The sequence below is a fragment of the Lycium ferocissimum genome, chromosome 2 (assembly GCF_029784015.1).
Source record: "Lycium ferocissimum isolate CSIRO_LF1 chromosome 2, AGI_CSIRO_Lferr_CH_V1, whole genome shotgun sequence".
Lineage (NCBI taxonomy): Eukaryota > Viridiplantae > Streptophyta > Magnoliopsida > Solanales > Solanaceae > Lycium > Lycium ferocissimum.
The window spans coordinates 27969547-27985051 of record NC_081343.1 but is presented as its reverse complement, the minus strand read 5'-3'; the positions used below and the strand labels follow the sequence as shown (position 1 = coordinate 27985051).

Below are 15505 nucleotides of genomic sequence, written 5' to 3'. Positions count from 1 at the left end.
AGGCCTACGGGCATTGGTTGTGGTGATAAATCCACTTAGGTTGATATGGCTGTTGCTTATTTGGTCTATGATAGCCATGTTTGACTTATTCGTGAAAAATTATTGACTTATTTTGCATTCATCACACCATACCTCATTTATAGTATGAAAGTGGCATCAATCTTGACCTTGAGGTGATATGAGATTCATGATGTGTACATATTCATTCCTTACTTCATGCCTCTGACGACACTTGTTACCGTGCATCTTGTACTTATCCAAGCATGCATACATTTATACATTCATTGTGATGAGGCATTTATGACATATGAGATGGTCCGTCGACACCGGTAAAAAGGTAAGATTGATGTGTTTAAGCCCGAAGGGAAATGATTATGGGTATGATGGCTTGGGTTGCCTGGAGATGATATAACATGATATGATATGATTCTCACCCAGTCCAAGGGTACATGCTGGATGGTGTTGAGAAGTATGTTGTCACACCCCACCCTTGGTAAGGCGTGATTGGCACCCGGCACCTTACAGGAACCGAGCGAACCAACTTATAACTTACATCCTTCGTGTCTCAAATGGAAACAATAAGATCAAGAGGCTAAATATGAACATAATATCATGCATAAGTAAATGTACAATAGACCCATAATGCCTACATTACTCTTTGTCACACTATGACTAAGGCGTACACGGAAGCGCCTCGCAAAGCCTCTATGAACATGATTGAAGTATATAAGTCGGGACAGGGCCCCCGACATATCCTCTTGTAACAAAAAGAGACATATGCAACTCAGACTCGGTAAGGCTCCAGGAAGAATTAGAGCTGCTAATCAAGCGTATGCACCGAAGGCGACCTACGATGAAAGATCCACGTCTCGTCTATTTACACCTGCGGGCATGAACGCAGCGTCCATAAGAAGGGACGTCAGTACAAGCAATGTACTAAGTATGTAAGGCATGAATAGTAGTATGATATCAGAATGAAGATAACATAAGATAAAGTAAGTAATTATACCTCATACTCTTCTCAAGATCTCTATCATGTAAACTACTTATCTATAGGAAAAACATTTCATACACATCCATACACAACATACATACATATGCATTCACATTCACTTACTATACATACATCTGTCATATCCGTACCCGGCCCTTTCGGGACTCGGTATCATCCGTACCCAGCCCTTTCGGGACTCGGTGTCATCCGTACTCGGCCCTTTCGGGACTCGGTGTCATCCGTACTCGGCCCTTGCGGGACTCGTTGTCATCCGTACTCGGCCCTTGAGGGACTCGATGTTATCCGTACTCGGCCCTTGCGGGACTCGATGTTATCCGTACTCGGCCCTTGCGGGACTCGATGTTATACCCAACTGATCAGTGGGATGCAATGCATACATACATACATATACATAAAAATACATAAATGAAATCAACATCATAATTAGCATTATCATTATCACTATATCCTTCCTTGAAGGATCAACCATCGTAAGGTGTAGTCGACGATGTCATGGGAGTCTCGAGAATCATGAACTTATATAGCATTAAAAATAGAATCGTCATCGCTATATCTCACCTCGAAAGAACAAGTATTATGAGGTGAGATTAATCTCAAATAATAGTCTCAAGATCATGAATAAGCTCAATAATATCATAAGGATCATGAGATTCATAGGCTTCTAGCATTTGTGGAGGCAAGGATATTATGGATATGGCACAAAGGTTTATAACGAAAGAATCATGCCTTTAGAAAGAAAGGGTTTAGCCTTAACATACCTTTTGGTCGCCTTAACTTTAACTACTCATCGCTTGTCCTCCTGTGCTCGTAAATCTATATTCAAGAAAATTTATACTATTGTTAGACTCACCTTTATACGCTTGTTTTAGTCTTTCAAATAAATCTTTCTACAATCTGCCGAAATTTCGGCAGCATCTCCCCTATATTCTTTACCTCCTCCAAGTACCAAAACAACTCCCAAACAATACCAACAACATCAACAACCATATCAATATCAGTATATTCCATAAAACATCCCACATGATGTTTCTCCAATATCCAAACCAACCATATCAACATCCATAATACCATAATCAAAGAATTATATTCAATTAGTCTCAAATTAATCCAAAATTCTCTTTCAAACTCACCTCATGGCCATCAACTTTAATTCAACTCTTTAAGAGTTTTCTCCTATGATTCTTTCCTTTCCAAGAATTGCTAAACCTTTATATCATCTTAATCACGTAAATAATAGTAAGAACATACCTTATAGTAGAAGAACTTCACATTATTCACCTTAAACTTGAACCACACGCGTCGCTATACGATTCTATGCTCGCAACTATACGTTGCCTGAACCAGAATTCGGGAATTATCGTTGATTTAGGCTTTAAATTTGGGTTTGGAAGTTGGGGAAATTTCTAGAGGATTTTGGAAAAATTTGGAAGAGGTTTTTGGCTGAAAAAGAGGGGGCAAGCCCCTTTTATATTAGTTCAAATTCGTGTAGCAATACTGTAGCACGCGTTTTTGCTCGGTCAGCCAGACTTGTAACGTCCATAATTCTCTACTTCGATATCGTATCGATGAGCGGTTTGTTGCGTTGGAAACTAGACTCGATGAACTTCATTTTAGGATTTTTAAACACCTCAAAACTCGCAATATACTAGGAGATATATCTCTCCAAAGTTGACCTAAGATTTTGTCAACTTTTTCCAAATTTTCGACAAATTTATTTTCTTCGATTTGCTTGATCCCGGAATCTTCCATAGCTTATTATATGAACTTAAACCCTCGTAACCATAAGGTTGACGCATATAATCTCATATATCCTTGAAGGTAACTCCGTTAACCGTACTTAGAACGTCCAACACTTATAAATTTTCACGTACGAACCTACGGGTGTAACATTCTCCCCCCTTCAAAAACATTCGTCCTCGAATGTTAAAAGTTTTAGTTCGTTCTAAGGTAAATGTCCATGATTTGTCACACCCCATGGATAGGGCATGATGGGCATTTGTTACTTAGAGTTTTGCGAAAGCATTCACATAATGAAACTGGACATATAATAAAGTACTTTATAAATCATAGAAATTTGCGAACGATACTCAATTAATCAAAAATTGAGTAAGTCCAATTGACATAACGGCCTACATGGTCGCTTTACTCAACGCACGACATCTCAACATACTAACCATAGGACACTGTCTGCAAAGCCTCTAAGAGTAAACACTTGAATCATATAAATCGGGACGGAGGACATACCGTCTGCATGGATAACTATAATGGCCATAAGATTCTTGCTCCGGGGGAAGAAAATGGAGTTTGCCAATCTGATAGCCAACCATGTTTTCTGAATACTTTTTACCTGTAAAACAATGGGACAATTGGCAGAACAAGAAAATCCTTGGTTCAAATGGACGTCTCAACAATGTACCGAGTATGAAGAACTAATCATAAAGAAAGAGACATAAGCCATAATAAATGTATGAGAAACCATGGTAATATGAATAGCCCCAAGTAGCAATGACTAAAAATGTAAATGTATGATAAAAGCCCTTTAGTAAGGGACTGGTAGAAATATAAATATATATCGTACACTGACCCTCTGTTGAGGGACTCGGTGAAGTAATCATATATATACGTACCCGTGTTGTTGTAGTGTGGGACTCGGTAAAATAATCATATATATACGTGTGTGGCCCTCCTAGTAGGGTCTCATAACAAATGCAATGAAAATCGTGCACGAACACATTTTGGTTGTTGACTTGATGAATGATATATTAACGACGTATGCGAGTAGAATATCATAAGCAACCATATGCAAACTATATCATCATACGAGACTCAATAGAATAATTTAGAATGAACCAACACTTGAGAATCAAAGACAACTATCATGTCGTGGACTATTGAGAACTAGAGTTCCTTGGAGTCATATATGTTTGTTGTTCGCTCGGTTTATGTAATTCATGCCAAAAAGAAAGAAAGGATGGCCTTAATATACATATGTGAAGCAAATGAATGCAAGTGAGACTCATAAGATTATTTTTGGAACTCTTTGAACAACACGGAAGCATAACCCCTCGAATGTCACTATGGATTATAATATCAAAATAGGACTTCGGGAATCATAGAAACGTATCGGGACATAATGAAATAGCTTTGGAAATCAAGAACATTAGCCATTCGTAGTATTTCTAAGAATAGGAGTTTCTTTGGAGTTTATACGTTCGGCGTTCGTTTGTTTCATATAGACCATGCCAAAAGAAGAAAAGGGAATAGCCTTAATATACCTTGTCGCTTCTCAAGTTAACCATAACTTAGGTCTCGGGCTTCACCAATCTACAAATATGCCAATAATTAAATTAGGATACTCTTTCAAACCAATCCTTAATTACTTAGAAATCTAACGATATTCGGGTAGCATCTTCTTTTAAAAACTTAATAATCCTCATGATTCCAATTTAGCCAAAATATCAATCACAATACCAATAAAAATATCAACAAATACATATCCAAATAGAATTAAATCCATTCTTAAATCACCTCCAAAACAGCCCAATATACATTCCTATACCGATGCTTGTATTCACTTCTTTATTTTCGTATATACATAGTATAACAACAAACACAACAACAACAACTACAGCCAATCCCATGATATTCCAGCCCACAAAACAATTCATAACAACCACCAAACAGCCTATATGATAACAACAACAATTTATCCGATTTCCGATTTAGTTTTCGTAATTCTTTCATCTAGCAACGTAGATACGACTCGGATAACTCAAATACATCTAGGAGAGAGGATTTCTTACCTTATATGCCAAGAAGTACTCTTCCTCCACCTTACTTCACTTCGACAAAAGCCCGGATTAAACAACGTGACAAAACGGAACAACGAGCTCAAAGTATTGAGCAAACCCCGAATATCGTTCTTTAGAAGAACCATACGTTTCTTCCTTAAAATTTGACTTCACCTTGCTGAATATTAAGAGAATAAAATGTAGCTCCTCTCCTTGATATTGCAGAAAATATATACGTACATATATTCCCTATAATTGAATATTAAAATATTGAGAAAGAGACTTAAATGCGTCCTTTTTGTGCTTACACGTGGACTTGACACTCATGTGTCATTATCAACTTATTGAATCCATCCATACTCATTTCATGCCACCTGTACATGATCATCTAGTTGTATCCATTCAATACTTATCCAACAATAAATAATTTATTTGCTTCCACTACGATCTCACCACTTATTCGATTATACACATAGTTAAGTTCTTGGTCTCAATTCACTTAAATGGTACCTATTTTTAACATACTTCATATGCTCATTATTATATTCATGTGATATAGCACTAGCCCATATCCCTGTTTGCACCACACAAAATATTATTTTCAATCATCGTCGTCACACTCTTCCACCTTAAATCATTTCGGGACTTCATTCTTTTTGTACACCCAGCTCTTGATTTTCATCCTTGGATATGATCGAATTCTCCAGGCTCGGGTAAATTTGCTCATGTTGGACGGTTCAATTTCCTGGTCCATTATACGGGATATTATAGCTTGGACCGTATTCCATTCAAATAAATTTCGAACCTCGACGAATCTTATTTTCTTCGATTTGTTTAACTTCTGATCCTTACGATACATCTGTACCATCACTTTAACCACCTATAAGCTTGGGGGATAACTTCCCTTCTGTTACTAATGTCATTTGACTCGCACGCTTTCCAACGCATAAAACGCGGGATGTAACATGTTCTTACCTGCATTCACTGATAATAACTTTGCTCACTTGCTCAATTAAAACAAAAACTTATTTGAATTACACATGTTATCTTTCTTCCTTTGCCGTTTGCACTTTTATATGATACATATTTCCATTCAGAATTTCTTGTTCTCACCAATATCCCCTAACTTCATCTTCTTAGATTCTCATTCCTTCCTTTTTTATATCCTCAAACTAGTCATATCACAGCGTCCTTTGCTTTCCATAGTAGTCAAATTAATCCTTGCGATACCTTATTTATCAATCAGTTTAACACCGGAATTTTTTTGCTTAACTCCTCTTGCTCTTAGTTGGATTTCTTGCACTTGCGCTTGCTAACGGTAGCTCTTGTACTTATATCAAACATCACAAATCTCTTCCTTAATGATTCCTTTCCTTCAACTTACCCTTAAAGTTTCTGATTCCTTAGTTCGTCTAATAAATTAGGAGTGAACTCTTAAATAAGGGTCTTTGTCCTGCAACGAATTCAAATCGTTTCGTTCTTTCCTTATCTGTAAACCTCCATTCCTCCCCCTCCCCTCCCCCCCCCCCACCCTTTTAAGGGAAGCCATTATTTTACTTGTTCCATGAGAGTTCATTGTCACCAACTTGTTTCGACCAAAAGCAATATCCTTTAATCATTTCCTTTGGGGTTCTCCCTTTATTTTGTTGACCTTTGCCCGACTCTCTCTTAATAAGTCTAATGCAATTATCTATTGTTTCCGTTTATCTGTCAAGCGGATCTCTTAAGTCCTTAAATGCTCGTCTCCTCTATTTATATCTTTGAATCCCTTTTTTTTTTTTTTTGCGATCTTATCTCCGTCTACTTTCATGACTTCTCCTTACATTTCCTTAGCTCATCTTTCTTCATAGCTCCCTATTACTTTTCAATTGCCCCATTGTCGGGTGTCATAATTCCTCCAATACCTTATCCGATAATCCTTGTCTTCGTCATGAAATACCTATAAAGTGCATCTTGTCATTCACTTCTCATTTCCCTTTACGATATCATAGCTTGCTCGTATGTGTGTCCATTCCTCATATTTTCGTCCTGTTTCCTTTGTAATCGTATCTCTATTCCAAGTCCACTGTCTTATGCCATCCTTTGTCTACTTTTGGCCAACCTTACTAATTTATTAAACTTCCTCTTATCGTCGATGGTCACATAACTTCCTTTAATCAATTCAAAACCGCAGTTTCTCGTACTTCTGTCCTCCTTGATTTTCTTTGCTCTTAAGGTGCTCTTTTCCGTCTGCCACTTAATAATATCTACCTAGAAGTTTGCAAAACATTCCACTATGAGTACAAACCCATCTTGATCTCGTATAGATATATATACTTCTAGGGTGAAGCTTCCGTACTCATTAACTTCCTTCTCCATATCGGTATTTCTTTGTTACCTCTTACTAACCAATCCAATCTATAAATCGTAATACCTTATTTGAGTTCCTAATGCCAACTTTCCTTATCTTTCCAATAGGTCTCAATCCCCCGAAATCTCGGATGCAACTCATTCCAGTTTCTTTAACTGCTAATCATTTTTCCCTCAGGGTTCCTTCTTTAAATTGAATTTAAAATCATTCTAAAACTTCTCCTTGAAAGCGTCTCATAGTTGTTTCTTCAATCATGACTTACCAAACGGCTGATGGTCATATTTTTCCTTTACTCTTTCTCTATAAACATGCAAACAATTCAATTTGTGAAAATTTCGGTAGAGTTTCCTCTATAATTCTTACTACCTCATTCCTGTACACAGTCCAGAAAACACATCCAATGCCCACAGAGCAATCACAAATGCCCATAATATCTTGCTCAAGTTCTTATATCAACGTCTATCCATATTAATAAAACAGGAAACATACCTTTCGAATGAACAACTTCAATTCTCAGCAATTATCTCGTAGCGGCATAATCAACTACTTATCCATGATCAAAACATTTGGGGTTAGAATCAGGGACATCATATCCTATGATTTAGCTCTATGGCACGATCTAAGATGAGAAAGAAGGGTCAATCCTTCCTAAATGCCTTGCAGCCTCCTGTTTATAAGTGTGGTACTCTGCTAGACACGGCTTACAGACAACCCTAGGATAGAACTAGCTCTGATACCACTTTGTCATACCCCACCCTTGGTAAGGCGTGATTGGCACCCGGCACCTTATAGAAATCGAGCGAACCAACTTATAACTTACATCCTTCGTGTCTCAAATGGAAACAATAAGATCAAGAGGCTAAATATGAACATAATATCATGCATAAGTAAATGTACAATAGACCCATGATATCGACATTACTCTTTGTCACACTATGACTAAAATTTGTACACGGGAAGGCTGTTCGCAAAGCCTCTATGAACATGACTGAAGTATATAAGTCGGGACAGGGCCCCCGACATACCCTCTTGTAACAAAAAGAAACATATGCAACTCAGACTCGGTAAGGCTCCAGGAAGAAGTGGAGCTCACCAATCAAAACTGGTACCTGAAGGCAGCCTACGATGAAAGATCCTCGTCTCATCTATTTACACCTGCTGGCATAAACGTAGCGTCCATAAGAAAGGACGTCAGGACGAGCAATGTACTGAGTATGTAAGGCATGAATAGTAGTATGATATCAGAATGAAGATAACATAAGATAAAGTAAGTAATTATACCTCATACTCTTCTCAAGATATCTATCATGTAAACTACTTGTCTACAGGAAAAACATTTCATACACATCCATACACAACATACATACATATGCACTCACATTCACTTACTATACATACATCTGTCATATCCGTACCCGGCCCTTGGGGACTCGGTGTCATCCGTACCCGGCCCTTTCAGGACTCCGTGTCATCCGTACCCGGCCCTTGCGGGACTCGATGTCATCCGTACTCGGCCCTTGCAGGACTCGATGTTATACCCAACTGATAAGTGGGATGAAATGCATACATACATACATATACATAAAAATACATAAATGAAATCAACATCATAATTAGCATTATCATTATCACTATATCCTTCTTTGAAGGATCAACCATCATAAGGTGTAGTCGACGATGTCATGGGAGTCTCGAGAATTATGAACTTATATAGCATTAGAAATAGAATCGTCATCGCTATATCTCACCTCGAAAGAACAAGTATTATGAGGTGAGATCAATCTCAAATAATAGTCTCAAGATCATGAATAAGCTCAATAATATCATAAGGATCATGAGATTCATAGGCTTCTTAGCATTTGTGGAGGCAAGGATATTATGGATATGGCACAAAGGTTTATAACGAAAGAATCATGCCTTTAGAAAGAAAGAGTTTAGCCTTAACATACCTTTTTGGTCGCCTTAACTTTAACTACTCATCGCTTATCCTTAGCTCGTAAATCTATATTCAAGAAAATTTATACTATTGTTAGACTCACCTTTATACGCTTGTTTTAGTCTTTCAAATAAATCTTTCTACAATCTGCCGAAATTTCGGCAGCATCTCCCCTATATTCTTTACCTCCTCCAAATACCAAAACAACTCCCAAACAATACCAACAACATCAACAACCATATCAATATCAGTATATTCCATAAAACATCCCACACGATGTTTCTCCAATATCCAAACCAACCATATCAACATCCATAATACCATAATCAAAGAATTATATTCAATTAGTCTCAAATTAATCCAAAATTCTCTTTCAAACTCACCTCATGGCCATCAACTTTAATTCAACTTTTTATGATTTTTCTCCTATGATTCTTTCCTTTTCAAGAATTGCTAAACCTTTATATCATCTTAATCATGTAAATAATAGCAAGAACATACCTTATAGTAGAAGAACTTCACTTTATTCACCTTAAACTTGAACCACACGCGTCGCTATACGATTTTATACTCGCAACTATACGTTGCCTAAACCGGAATTCCGGAATTATCGTTGATTTAGGCTTGAAATTTGGGTTTGGAAGTTGGGGAAATTTCTAGAGGATTTTGGAACAATTTGGAAGAGGTTTTTTGGCTGAAAAAGAGGGGCAAGCCCCTTTTATATTAGTTCAACTTCGTGTAGCAATACTGTAGCAGTACTGTAGCACGCGTTTCTGCTCAGTCAGCTGGACTTGTAACGTCCATAATTCTCTACTTCGATATTGTATCGATGAGCGGTTTGTTGCGTTGGAAGCTAGACTCGACGAACTTCATTTTAGGCTTTTGAAACACCTTAAAACTCTCAATATACTAGGAGATATATCCCTCCAAAGTTGACCTAAAATTCTGTCAACTTTTTCCAAATTTTCGACAAATTTATTTTCTTCGATTTGCTTGATCCCGAAAACTTCCATAGCTTATTATATGTACTTAAACCCTCGTAACCATAAGTTTGGGTCATTTAATCTCATATATCCTTAAAGGTAACTCCAGTAACCGTACTTAGAACTTCCAACACTTATAAATTTTCACGTACGAACCTACGGGGTGTAACATATGTAGACCTTGCGAGTCCCCCATGGGTCACGACTAGATGGAATGAACACTAGTGTGTGTGTACCGGGTATGAGTTTTGGCCAGTGCTACGTTCATTTGACTCATTGCATTCTCACATGATTATTGGCTACCGTCTGTTGGGGTTGAACATGATTAAGGTTATAAAAAGGCATATAGATGTTGGATGTGTGATGTTCTGTTTCAACCTTTATATGTTGTATGTGTTACCTACCGAGTACCAGTGGTTTTGTCTCATCTACACCTGCTACACTATTTTCTGGTGCAGATACATACCCGTGCTCCAGTCCTATTCCACGTGGCTGATTCCAAGGCTATCATTCCAAGATTCTAGGGTGAGCGACAGCTGGATCTGCAACTCTGGACTCTCTCTACTTTATATTATCTTGTTCCTTCATTCTGAGACAGTTTGTATTTCTGGATTGACTAAGACTTGTAATTTCTGTAGAAGCTTTTGTACGAGTTTGACCAGATTTTGAGGTTTTATTTGACTAAGCATTGCTCCGTACTTACTACATTTATGATAAGACTTCTTGGATAATTTCAATGATGTGAATGATTTTCTTACTTTTCTTTCTAAATGAATTATTACTCTAGAATGGTACGCCTATCCGTAGGAGGGTGCAGGTGCCATCATGATCCTTGAATTTGGGTCGTGACAGATAAGGGAGGACACTATGATAAAAAATAAATGAAAATCATTGGAATAACATGAAAAGAAATTGGACTCCTTTTAAGAAGTTGATGAGAGGGGAGATAGGTTTAGGATGGGATGCCACGAAAAATATAATTATGGCAAATGATAATTGCTGAGAGTGAAAAATTAAGTTACATCTCTCACATTGTTCTATATGCCTTTCTTGTTTCTTTCTTTGCTAAATTTCTTGGTTTGCTTAAAGTAGTTTTGAACTTTTTGTTACAGGAGGATGATCGATACAAAAAGTTTAGGAAAATAGATCTTTCGCTCATATGGTTTCATTATGACGCGTTGTTTTATGATATTTTTGCTATAGGAGAAAGAGCACATGCAGCGAATAAAGAACAATTGTCTAGAATTGGAGTAGGTCTCAACGAAGAAGGAATAAATGATATTGATGTCTATGAAAGAGAACACTTTATTAATCCTAATAATGAAGGGAGTGATGAAAGTGATGTTTTACAGAATGTGGAACCTTTTATGTTTCCTAAGCCATCACTTAAAAGACGAAAGTCAATTGATGGTATTGGTACTAGCACTCAAGTAAAAAAAAAAAAAGTAAGACAAAATCTGGTGCAACATTAATGAGAGAGGATACACACTCACTAATAGAGTTTATGTCTATCAAAAGCCTTTGTTTACATCTCCTTCAGTAGATGATCCCGTCATCGATAAGTGTAGGAACGTGTTGGCAAATTTTCTTGATATTCCTGAAGGGAGTGAAATGTAAAACTATACTTGCAACATGTTTCTTAAGAAAGACGTGCATCAACTATTTCTTAAGATGACTACTGGCGAAGTTCGGAAGTCTTGGTTAGAGTATAACTATCAGTTACACCTTAAGAAAATGTGAAGAATGTGTTGTTGTGGTTAAATATTTTTATTGTTTCATGTTCGAACATTATGGTTGTACATGTAAACTTTATTTATGGCTTCTTGTTTAGACGTTGTGGTTGTATCCCTAAACTTATGGTTGTACGTGTAAACTTTATGTATTTTTGGTGTTGTTGTGTTGACCTTAATGAATTAGTCATGTGGGAAGTATGGGTGTCGTATTGTTTACTGATAGAATAGTAATTTGAGATGCACAATGTGATTTTGTAAAGAAAGAGATGAGTGTCGCATTCTTTGCTGATTTTAGAGTTGTAAACTATTGAAACAATGGAGTTTCTAATAAATCTTGAAATTAGGTTCTAAAGTAAAGCTGTTGGAGCTTCAAACTAGGGTATGGTTGTAGCTACTGCTTGTGATATGTTCATCTCTGGCGCTGTATTATGTTAACTGGTCTTACAGCTGATCTTGTAAAAGGGCTACGTTATTCGAGTTGGGTTCAAAAACTGTCTTGGAAGTTAGAAACTACTGATTTCGCATGAATTTTATTGTTTAGAGCTTCCATTCTTTACTAATTTGAGTCATTTCTGTTTTCAGTTAAATGGAGAGTTAGGATATTAACAACGTGGCATCTTCTCATCTAAGTGATTTGTTAGATGACGAAGATCAAGAACTAGAAGAAATTCGGAGGGAGCAAGATGAGAAGGAACGAATGGCTTTGTGTCAAATAACAGGTAAGTACATTTTGATGCATTATAAAAAATACATATGCAAAGAACCTTGTCATTGATCAAAGCTCTCTGGAAATGAATTTATTCAAGAGATATTACGAGGAAATGAGACTCGTTGTTATGAAAATTTTCAATTGAAGAAGGCGGTGTTCATTGATCTATCCAATGACTTAACTGAAAAATATGGGCTTAAACCCACGCGTGGAATTTCTATACATGAAGTGTTAGGCATGTTCTTGATGACTTGTGCACATGGAGCTAGATATCGAATGATACAAGACATCTTTCAACAATCAGGAGAGATGATTCATAGACACTTTCATAGTGTTTTAAAGGCTGTTTGTAAGCTTGCAAGAGATATGGTCAGACCATATCCAAATTATAATGATGGTGCAGGAGCTCACAAGCCATGTAACGAAAGATATCTTCCTTTATTTAAAATAAGTAACCAGTTTCTTCAAAATTATACTTTGTTATACTTTAAAGTGAGTAACCAGTTCTTTTTGCATAATACTTTAAACTAAGTAACCAGTACTTTAAAATTATACTTTTTGCATAGTACTTTGTTACACTTTAGAGATGTGCAAGCATGTATGTTTCTTCTTTAATTTCAATAAAAGAACTCATGTTTACTAATTCTCTCACAATTACTTAGTAAAGTTAATTTTATACATGTATATATTTGTAGGATTGTATTGAAGCAATTGATGGCACATATGTTAAATTTAGATTACCGCAAGGTCAAGAGATACCATAGATTGGACGTAAAGGTTATCCGGCTCAGAACATTCTTGTTATTGTAGATTTTAATATGTGTTTTACATTTGCATAGGCTGGGTGCGAAGGAGCAGCTCATGGTAGTCGTATATTTGGTGAGGCTCTTCGTAGACGAGAGCTCAACTTTCCACATCCACGCGTAAACAAATATTATCTAGTAAATGTAGGATATTTGCACATGAATGGATACATGGCTCCATACAAAGGAGATAATGTGAGATATCACCTAGTTGAATTTAGCCGGGATGCAAACACGAAAATTGCGAGAGCCAAGAGGACGCATTGAAAAACTTATCTATTTGCATTCTTCTTGTAGAAACATAGTAGAGCGCACATTTAGCATTTGGAAAGCAAGATGGTCTATTTTGCGAGGCATGCCTTACTATCACATTGATACTCAAAGGGACATTGTGCTTGCTACTATGAGCATTCACAATTATATTAGAAAGAATTGCAATGTGGATGATGCATTCAAAACAGCTGAGAATGAAAGATATATTCCATCGGTTAATTCTAATGTTGGCACAACTTCAAGAGCTAACAATGTAGATGTTGAAAACGTGGGAGAACAAAGTGATGTCTATTGGATGGGGTTTCGTGATATGATTGCTAGTGAAATTTCTAATGCTTGATGCTTGTATTATATGAATATTTTCCACTTTTTGTATTTATAGCTTCCGGCCATATTAGCACTTTTATTCTTGTACATTGATCCTTGGATTATGTGAAACAACGAAGGTTGATAAAACAATTTGAATCAAAATAATTCCCCTGGTTGTCTCTACTCCCACTAACACGTAATGTTCCATTTATGTAAATTTAATAGTTTGGACATTGAGAACATGGTTTTGATAGTTCTTTAAAAGTAACATATATTTATAAAATTAACTTAAATAATCAGTTATATTGGAACTGAATTAAAATATAAATTAATTTTAATTTGAATCAATTTAGAATTAATTTTTTTATGGTAATCAGATTTTATAGTGTTAACAGCTTTAAGGGTATTTCAGTCATTTTGACAAAAAAAGTGCTTAACAATACTTGTATACCAAACACATCAACAATTTATTTTCAGCTTCAACACTCTTATCCAAACACGTAACTACTTATTTATAAAATAAGTTTCAACACTTAAAAAGTACTTTAAGTACTTATGCTTAAACACCACTTTCTTTAGCTAATCCAAACGGGCTCTAAGTTAACCTCATTCACTATATGCCAAGTTTGTTAATGACTCATTCTTTCTAATATTAAGAGTTGTAGTTTTCAAAATTAGAATAATAACACAGTTATGCTAAATGAATAAGATAAAAAAATATGAGCAATTACATGGAATCACAAGAAGTAAAGGTCGGTAGTGAGAAGAAAGGAAATGCAAGGTAAATAATATAAAAATAAAAATATATTTTAAAAATAAAAATAAATTAAAAAAGAAAGAAACTAAAAAGTAACATTGTAACTATAGCGTGTAATTACATCCAATTCTCAAAGTGTAATTACAACCTCTCAATTACATTCAATTTCTACCTAACTAAGTAATTACTTGGTCAAACAAACAGACGTAACTACACCCCATTCCAATTACCTGGGTGGCTTTCCAAACAGGCCCTAAGTTTCATTTTATTATGTTTTCCACAATGCAACTAAGGCCCTGTTTGACTTAGCTTAAAAAAAAAAGAACTTATAAGCTGAAAATAGCTTATAAGCCCAAAAAAAAAAAAAATTGGGCTATCTCAACTTATTTTTTGGGCTTATTTTAAGCATAAGCCGAGGGTCTTTCGAAAACAGCCGTCCTACTTTGGTAGGAGTAAGGTCTGTGTACACTCTACCCTCTTCAGACCCCACGTTGTGAGATTTCACTGGGTTGTTGTTGTTATATTTTAAGCATAAAATGGCTTATAAGCTGTCCAGCTAAACACTCAAAAAAACTGAAAAGAGCAACTTATAAGCTAAGCCAAACGGGCTGTAATAAATCATTTATTAAATTTCAGAAAATTCAACATATATGGCAAGGAGGAGGAAATGAATAAATTTCAGCCGTCATCATCGTAATTGAGAAAAGGCCATAAATAGTCCCTTATCTATGGGAGTAGATCTAAAGTGGTCCCTTAACTATATCCTTACCGATTTTAGTCCTTTAACTATCGAAAAACTTATCAAATTTGGTCTCCATATATTTTTTATACAAACAGCATACAAAC

The 15505-nt window shown here is 36.1% G+C and overlaps 1 pseudogene; it reads left to right on the top strand.

Moving 5' to 3' along the window:
• LOC132034485 (L10-interacting MYB domain-containing protein-like) overlaps positions 1-11815 on the top strand; it is a 90573-nt pseudogene extending 78758 nt beyond the window's left edge.
• Positions 11816-15505: the final 3690 nt, after the last annotated feature.